This window comes from Tamandua tetradactyla, chromosome 23, assembly GCF_023851605.1.
Source record: "Tamandua tetradactyla isolate mTamTet1 chromosome 23, mTamTet1.pri, whole genome shotgun sequence".
Classification (NCBI taxonomy): Eukaryota; Metazoa; Chordata; class Mammalia; order Pilosa; family Myrmecophagidae; genus Tamandua; species Tamandua tetradactyla.
Genome location: NC_135349.1, coordinates 11121768 through 11129906, shown reverse-complemented (window position 1 = coordinate 11129906; position 8139 = coordinate 11121768). Strand labels below are relative to the sequence as shown.

The 8139-nt window shown below is 42.0% G+C and overlaps 1 pseudogene; it reads right to left on the bottom strand.

The window, feature by feature from the left end:
* Nucleotides 1-778: 778 nt before the first annotated feature.
* LOC143666668 (enolase-phosphatase E1 pseudogene) lies at nt 779-8139 on the bottom strand (annotated as a pseudogene).

Here is an 8139-nt window from a genome sequence, read left to right as displayed (position 1 = left end):
GAGACTGTTCCTCTAGGGCTGGCTCAGGCCCGCTGTGAGGGGACAGAGCAAATCCTCTGTCATGACAAGTCAGGGACAAGGTCAGAGCCGGGCAGGGAGGGAGGGCTGAGGGACTTAAGCTGTAAACCCTAAATAAACATCCCAGTACACATTAGAACTTCCTGCCGACACAGACGGGCAAGGAGGAACTCAAGGGCCACCCAGAATCGGGGCTGGAGGCCGGGGGGTGGGGTGGGGGAGTGGACCCCTCAACCCGGGGGCCTCCAAGGACAGCCTGCAGATCAGTGTCCAATAATGGGAGGAGCTGGGTACCAAGGAACATTCCAGGGCCTGTCTGCAGAAACCCCTTCCTCCCTGAGCCACAGAATCTCCGGGTGGGGCCCAGACAGCTCCATTTTAGATAAGCTTCCCTGCCCTCCCGAGGCCCTGTGGAGGCCGAGGACCCCGTCCTCGCCTTAAGCCAATGCCCTCCTCCCTGTGACGCAGCAACCCCACCCACCCCCCACGAGGTCGGAGCCCCAGGAGGTGGGGGACAGGCCGCCCCCTAACTGACCTCCCTCCTGTCCTTCCTCCTCCGGCCAGTTTTCCAGCTGTCTCTGGGTCAGGAGCAGCAGGAAAAAGTGACTGGTTGGAAAGGTGACCTATCCGGGGTCCCAGCACACCCCGCCCGGGCTGCAGAGTGTGCCCAAGCCCCAGCTCGTCTCGAGGTGGGTGGGTGGGAAATCCTCTCCCCACCCCGGGCAGGGGCAGGCAGCCTTCCCCGGATGAGGCCGGGAGGTCAGGGCTGGAAGCGGCCACAGCAGGGGAAGGAGCTGCCACTCCCCTGCGCCCCACGCACGCCGTCTGCGCAATCAGCCCTGTTTTCACCCTGGAGCAAAGGCAGCTCAGAGCACCTAAGTCGCACGGCCGCTTGAGAGCAGGATTTTAACCAGGGTCTCTGGGACCACCGTGCACGGCCGGGTCACGGCGGGGCGGGGAGAGGGAGGGGGGGTACTCTGTGACCACCGTGCACGGCCAGGTCACGGTGGGGCGGTGGGTGGAGTCCGATGTCTTGCCCGAGTCCAGGCTGCCTCCAGACGCCCAAGGGGTCCGGGATGTGGGCGACGGGCATGTGCCCGAGCAGGGGCTGGCAAGACGTCCCCCCTCCCAGGCCCTGTGCGGTTCTGCCGGGCGGTGGAGGGCTCTCGTCCCCCGCCCTCCCCGGAGCTCTCCACCGCCCGGCAGAACCGCACGGGGCCCCGGGCGCCCAGGGGAATGACTCACCGGGCAGTGCGCGCAGGCACTTAGTTCATCTAATTAGCCTTGGCCGGTGGCTCCGGCCACACACCCCTCCCCCAGGAGACCTCAGGGGAGTTTCTCTTCTCCCAGCTTCTTTTGTGCAACCAGTGCCCGAGGAGAACGCATCCGACAGCCGGCTTCCACTAGCCCGGTTTCAAGCGGGGAATTCTTTCATTCATTCTACCAGCATTTATGGAGCGTCTGTAGAACATTCTCTAGAACATTCCACCCGAGGATGGCAAAATGTGCCCTCTTCTCAAGAGCACATGGAGCCTTCTCCAGGGTGGACCATCTGCTGCGCCATAAAACAAACCTCCATACATTTCAAAGGACAGAAATAATGCAAACTATGTTCTCCCACCACAGTGGAATGGAGTTAGAAAGGAGTAACAGAAAGAAACTTGGGGAAGGCAGAACTACGTGGGAATTAAAGAATACACCTCTAAATAACCCATAGGTAGAAGAAGGGATCAAAAGGGAAACTGGAAAATACTGCCAGATCCTTTCCCACATGGTCCAAGGCAGGACTGAGTCTTGCTTGAGTCCAGGCTGCCTTCAGAGTATCCCAGGGGAGGGTAAAATAGAGGCAAAACTATGTGTTAAGGAAGGACCCAGAAACGTACCCTCCTGCCTCTGTGTCAGAAGGCCACACCTGGCCTGCCAGGGAAGCTGAGATGGGCAGACCATGGGCTGACTGGCCAGGTGCCCAGCTAAAAATTATATTTCTAAGGAAGAAGGGTGAACAGATGGAGGGATATATAACAGTCTCACATTAAAGAAATGTCCTTCTATTCCTGGTTCGCTGTGATTTTTTTTTTTTAAGAAACATCAATAGATGTTATTTTATTGATGTTTTTTCATGCATTTATTGAGAGGTTCATATGATTTCTCTTCCTTTAATCTGACAATATTGTGAGTTACATTAATAGATCTTGCTAATGTTGAATCATCTTTGTATACACCTGGAATAATTTGCAATTTTGTCATAATGTACTCATTTTTAAAATTACTGGGTTTAAATGGGTAAGTTTACTTAGGATCTTTGCATCTGTGGCATTTTCTACGTTATTAAGAGAAATTGATGTATAATTTCGTTATTTTCTGACTATCCTGGCTTGGTTTGGGAGCCAATATTCTATCAGCCTTGTAAAATGAATTGGTTCGGCGTCCCTCTCTTTTCCCTTCTCTGCAATGTTTTGTTAATGATTGGAATTATATGTTCTTTGAATATTTGGTAGAAAATACCTAAAAATCCAGCTAAATCTGAGGTTTTATTTTTGAAGATGTGAAACCACCCCTTCAATGGGAATGCTGGGTCATAGGAAAAGTATGTTTAAATTTAAAAGAAGCCACCCAAGTGTTTCCTGGAAATAAATGTACCATTTGGAAGCCACATCAGCAATGTCTGAGAGAGCTGTTTCTCCATCCGCAGCAGCATTTGGTTATCATGTAATTATTGTTATGTTTGGATTTTAGGTCTACCATTTATTATTTATTTTCTGTTTATTCCTTGGTGGTTTTTTGTTGTTGTTGTTTCTTTGCATCCCCCTTCCTGTCATCCTTTGGTTTATTTGAATTTGTTTTAGTATTCAATTTTAATTTATCTATTTTTTTTTTTAACTGCATCTCTTTGTATCGTTTCAGTGGTTGCCCTAGTGGTCACAATATGCATACTTAACTTTTCAGGGTCTACTTAGAATCCATATTTTACCATTTCAAGTGGAATTAGAAATATTATCATCATATAGGCCCTTTACCCACCCATTTTGTGGGTGACAGTCACACATTAGATTGACATACATTAAAAACCTCATCAAAAAGAGTTACAATTTTTTTGCTTTCAACCATGAAACACAGTTTTAATAAATCAACAGAAGAATAGTCTATTATATTTTCCCAGATGTCAATAATTTCTGTTGCTTTCCCATCAATCTTTTTTTTTTTAATTAACGGAAAAAAAAAAGAAATTAACACAACATTTAGAAATCATACCATTCTACATATGCAATCAGTAATTCTTAACATCATCACATAGATGCATGATCATCGTTTCTTAGTACATTTGCATCGGTTTAGAGGAACTAGCAACACAACAGAAAAAGATATAGAATGTTAATATAGAGAAAAGAAATAAAAGTAGTAATAATAGTAAAAAAAAAAAAAACCCTATAGCTCAGATGCAGCTTCATTCAGTGTTTTAACATGATTACTTTACAATTAGGTATTATTGTGCTGTCCATTTTTGAGTTTTTGTATCTAGTCCTGTTGCACAGTCTGTATCCCTTCAGCTCCAATTACCCATTATCTTACTCTGTTTCTAACTCCTGCTGGTCTCTGTTACCAATGACATATTCCAAGTTTATTCTTGAATGTTGGTTCACATCAGTGGGACCATACAGTATTTGTCCTTCCTTTAGTTTTTGGCTAGACTCACTCAGCATAATATTCTCTAGGTCCATCCATGTTATTACATGTTTCATAAGTTTATCCTGTCTTAAAGCTGCATAATATTCCATCATATGTATATACCACAGTTTGTTTAGCCATTCTTCTGTTGATGGACAGTTTGGCTGTTTCCATCTCTTCGCAATTGTAAATAACGCTGCTATAAACATTGGTGTGCTAATGTCCGTTTGTGTCTTTGCCCTTAAGTCCTTTGAGTAGATACCTAGCAATGGTATTGCTGGGTCGTATGGCAATTCTATATTCAGCTTTTTGAGGAACCGCCAAACTGCCTTCCACAGTGGTTGCACCATTTGACATTCCCACCAACAGTGGATAAGTGTGCCTCTTTCTCCGCATCCTCTCCAGCACTTGTCATTTTCTGTTTTGTTGATAATGGCCATTCTGGTGGGTGTGAGATGATATCTCATTGTGGTTTTGATTTGCATTTCTCTAATGGCCAGGGACATTGAGCATCTCTTCATGTGCCTCTTGGCCATCCGTATTTCCTCTTCTGGTAGGTGTCTGTTCAAGTCTTTTTCCCATTTTGTAATTGGGTTGGCTGTCTTTTTGTTGTTGAGTTGAACCCATCAATCTTGATGTTCCAGGTTTCCCTCTGGTATCACTTCCCTTTTTTTTCTAATGAACTTCCTTTACTAATTATTTTAGAGCAGGCCTTGGCAGGGACTGAATTCTTTTGGTTTTCCTTCATCTGAAATTGTCTTCGTTTCACCTGAATTCCTGACATATATTTCTCAGTGGGCCTTGAATTCTGGACTGACAGTTCCTTTCTTTCCACAAGTTAAAAATGTATAAACTCACAATCATTTGAATTGTTATGCCCCTATAATAATGTATGTTTTTTAACTCTGGCTGCTTTTCATGATTTTTATCATGAAAAAATGATATTTATCTTGCCTTTAATTTTCAACTGTTTAACTAGAATGTGTATAGGTGTTGATTTCATTTGTGTTTATCCTGTTTGTGGTTCACTGAGCTTCATATATTTGTAGGTTTATATCTTTTGTCGAATTTAAGAAGTTTCCAGTCATTATTTATTCAAATGCAATCTGTCCTTAATTTGTAGATGCATTTTGTGGCAGAGATGGGGTGGAGTGTGCTTATTCTATCTCACTGGAAGTGGAAATGTAATGTCCATTTTGATTAGTATTTATTAATACAGCAAAACCATCTCTTTTTTTTGGGGGGAGTACATGGGCAGGGAATCAAACCTGGGTCCCTCACATAGCAGGTGAGCATTCTACCACTGACCCACCGTGCACCCTAAAACCATCTTTCTTTTGGTTAGAATTTGCCTGATAAAGATTATTCCATTCCTTTACTTCCAGTCTTTCTGTGTCTTAATATTTATGTCTCTCATACTTATCCAATCTGACACTTTCTTTTAGCCTATGACCCTTGTCCATTTATAATTATTGTGATTAATTTTATCTTTTGGATTGTGCTATTTCTCTTCTTTTATCTTTGTTTCTTTCTTACCCTTTTTACTACCTTCTATTAGTTGGTTAAGTTTTCGGTTTTCCCTTTTTCCCCAGCCACCACGTTAGGTACTTCTTTGGAGGTTATACGTTCTATTTCCATTGTAGATTACTCTTTAAATTTTAACTTGTACACCTGAATTAACAATATCTAAAGTGTACCTCTATTTTCTTGACTAATATAAGGACCTTACTGACCCTTCAGTGGTCAATACTTTAGCTGCACCTTGTTTTTTATACCACCAAATTGGTTGTTGTTATTGTTATCATTAAATTTACCCAAAAGTTGATTTTACTTATTTATTTTGTTATTGCTTCATTCTTCTCCTGTGTTCCAAAGAGGGATATATACATACAGATATTTCAAGGATGGTAAACCCAGACTGCCTAAATATAAATTCCATCTCCATCTTTTACTAGTTACGTAACTAGGCCATATTTTAATTAAATCTTAATTAATTAGTGAATTAATTTCTCTGGGCCGTATTTTACTCATGGTGATAAATAATGAAACCTGCCTCAAATGGTTGTTACGAAAATTGAGTTTATCTATGTAAAGGATTTAAAAACAGGGCCTCACACATGGTGAGAGCAATATGAAAAAAATTACTATTACAATTTGCTTCTTCTCAAAGTATGTCTTTTAGTAGTTCTTGCAATGAAGGTCTGTTAATTGTAAATTTCCCCATCTTTGTACAAAAATGACTTCCTTTTTGCCCTTACTCTTCAATAATAATTTAGCTTGCTAGACAAATTCAAGGATTGCTGGTATTTTCTCTTAATATTTTGAAGATCTCCTTCAACCATTCTAGAGCTGCCACTGACAAATCAGGTGGCAGGGTAACTGTTATCCCTTTGATGGCAATTTATCTTTTCTCTCTGATTGCCTCTAAGAGCTTTATGGTGCTTGACAGTTTCACAGTGATGTGTCTAAGGTGTGGAATTATTTACATTTCTCTTACTTGGACCCAGTGCTTTTGGAAATTGAGGATCTATATTTTTAACAAAACCAGGAGTTTTGTAGACATTATCTCTTTGAATATCTCCTCGCTACCATTCTGTCCATTTTCGCCCCCGGGGAACTCCTTTTCCATGTATGTTGGACCTTCTCATTCTATTTGTGCCTCTTACTTTCTCTGTATCAGTAAGCTTTTTTTTTTTTTTTGAGTGAAGAAAATGTTTTTATTAATCACAACATGAAATTGACATGACATCTTATTAGAATTGAACAAGGATAAATAATGCTGTTACATTTCTCCTATCCTTTTCAAAGGAAAATATTACATGTTAAATCTCTTATTGACTTTATGGACTGATTTCAGTGAAACTATTTTTTTTTTAAAGCATATGGCAATTAACATATATCTTCAAACTGTGCTAAGTAGTTAGAAAGGTAACTCTAAAATCTTTTAATAACTGCAGGATTAGGACTGTTTTGTTAAACATTAACAAATATTAATATCTTTCAGCTGTTATATCAATGCACCTTTTTCACTGGTAAGGCAATTGCTTGCTGTGGGTGTCATGATGAATAGCAAGTATCTTCTTAAGTAACAAATACTTGATTATCAAGATTGAAGCAAGTTTTTGTTCCCAATTTTGCTATCTTTTGGAGCAGAAGTAAATACCTTTGTCTTATAAACACAGAGAGGCAAATATTGTGAAATACAGCTGTTGTGATTTTCAGACCACTAAGTCAACAAACAAATGGGGCAATAGATTACTTTTAAGAATAATTCTTTGAATTTTTAAAATAACAAGGCTTCTGAGTAACTTCTCAAAATTAGCTTTCCATTTTGGTCCATGACCTGATAAACTGAACACATTTGATCTGTGTTTTTTGATCTGCGTTTTAGGTAATTTCTTCTATCTATTACACTTTTGACTTTAATAAGGGTTAGAGTTGTCATTTCAAACAATTTCTACATATAATACATCTTTAAATAAGCTTTCATCTCACTGAATTGAGGTTTTTTTGTGTTTTTTTTTTCACTCATGTGGAAGGTAATTTGAGCATACACATACATAATGTGTGTGTATATATGTATTTTTTTTGGTAAGTTTTAAAGTTTCGTTGACCATTAGGATAAAACTATAGGGACAAGTCTGTAAACAGTGAGAAACCCTTCTGTAGGCTGAGGAGGGCAGGTACAGTTCACTGAAGGATGTGTTGAGGCTGCAGTGAGTCTTGTCATCAACCGTTAGTCCTGCGGTGCCAGGTCTCACCACGACAGCTGCCTGCACGCCCGCATTCTCAGCAGCACTGGCTTCTCGAGTCACATCTGCCAGAAACAGGATGGCGGTGGTTGAGCGCCCAATGCTGTCTGCAATCTTTCAGTAACTCTCACTTTCTACTTTGCGTCCGGTCTTGGCATCAAGGCGACCATCAACAAGCTCAAGAATATCTCCCTCTGTAGAATGCCCAAATAATAGTTTCTGTGCCTCCACACTCCCTGAAGAATAGATGTACACACCTGCATCCCAGCCTCTCTCCATTTCCTAACTGCTGGAACTACATCCTCAAAGAACTTTGCTTCCATGCGTCCAGCTGGGAACACTGCCCTCCACACGCGGCCCTGCAGCTGCTCCAGCGCTGTGGTCTGTCCGCCCAGAGACATCGGCCAGCAGACGTCATCTACCACAGCTTGGAGCATCTGTTGCAGGTCATCCACCCCATTTCCAGAACCTGCAGGGATCGGAGCCGCCCCATCCAGATGAAAATCCTCTTCAGCCTGTTTCCTCAAAAGACTCACGTCCTGCTGGCACTCCTCTGCTTCCCAGTGTGTCTGCAGATACTCTTTAAACATTTTCTTCAGCGTTAAGGAAATAAAATGTCCTTCATGAAAGCAACTGGGGTTGTGGTACCTTCCATATCTAACAGGATCGCGGTGAGCCCGGAGGGCACTGAAAGCATGACCAT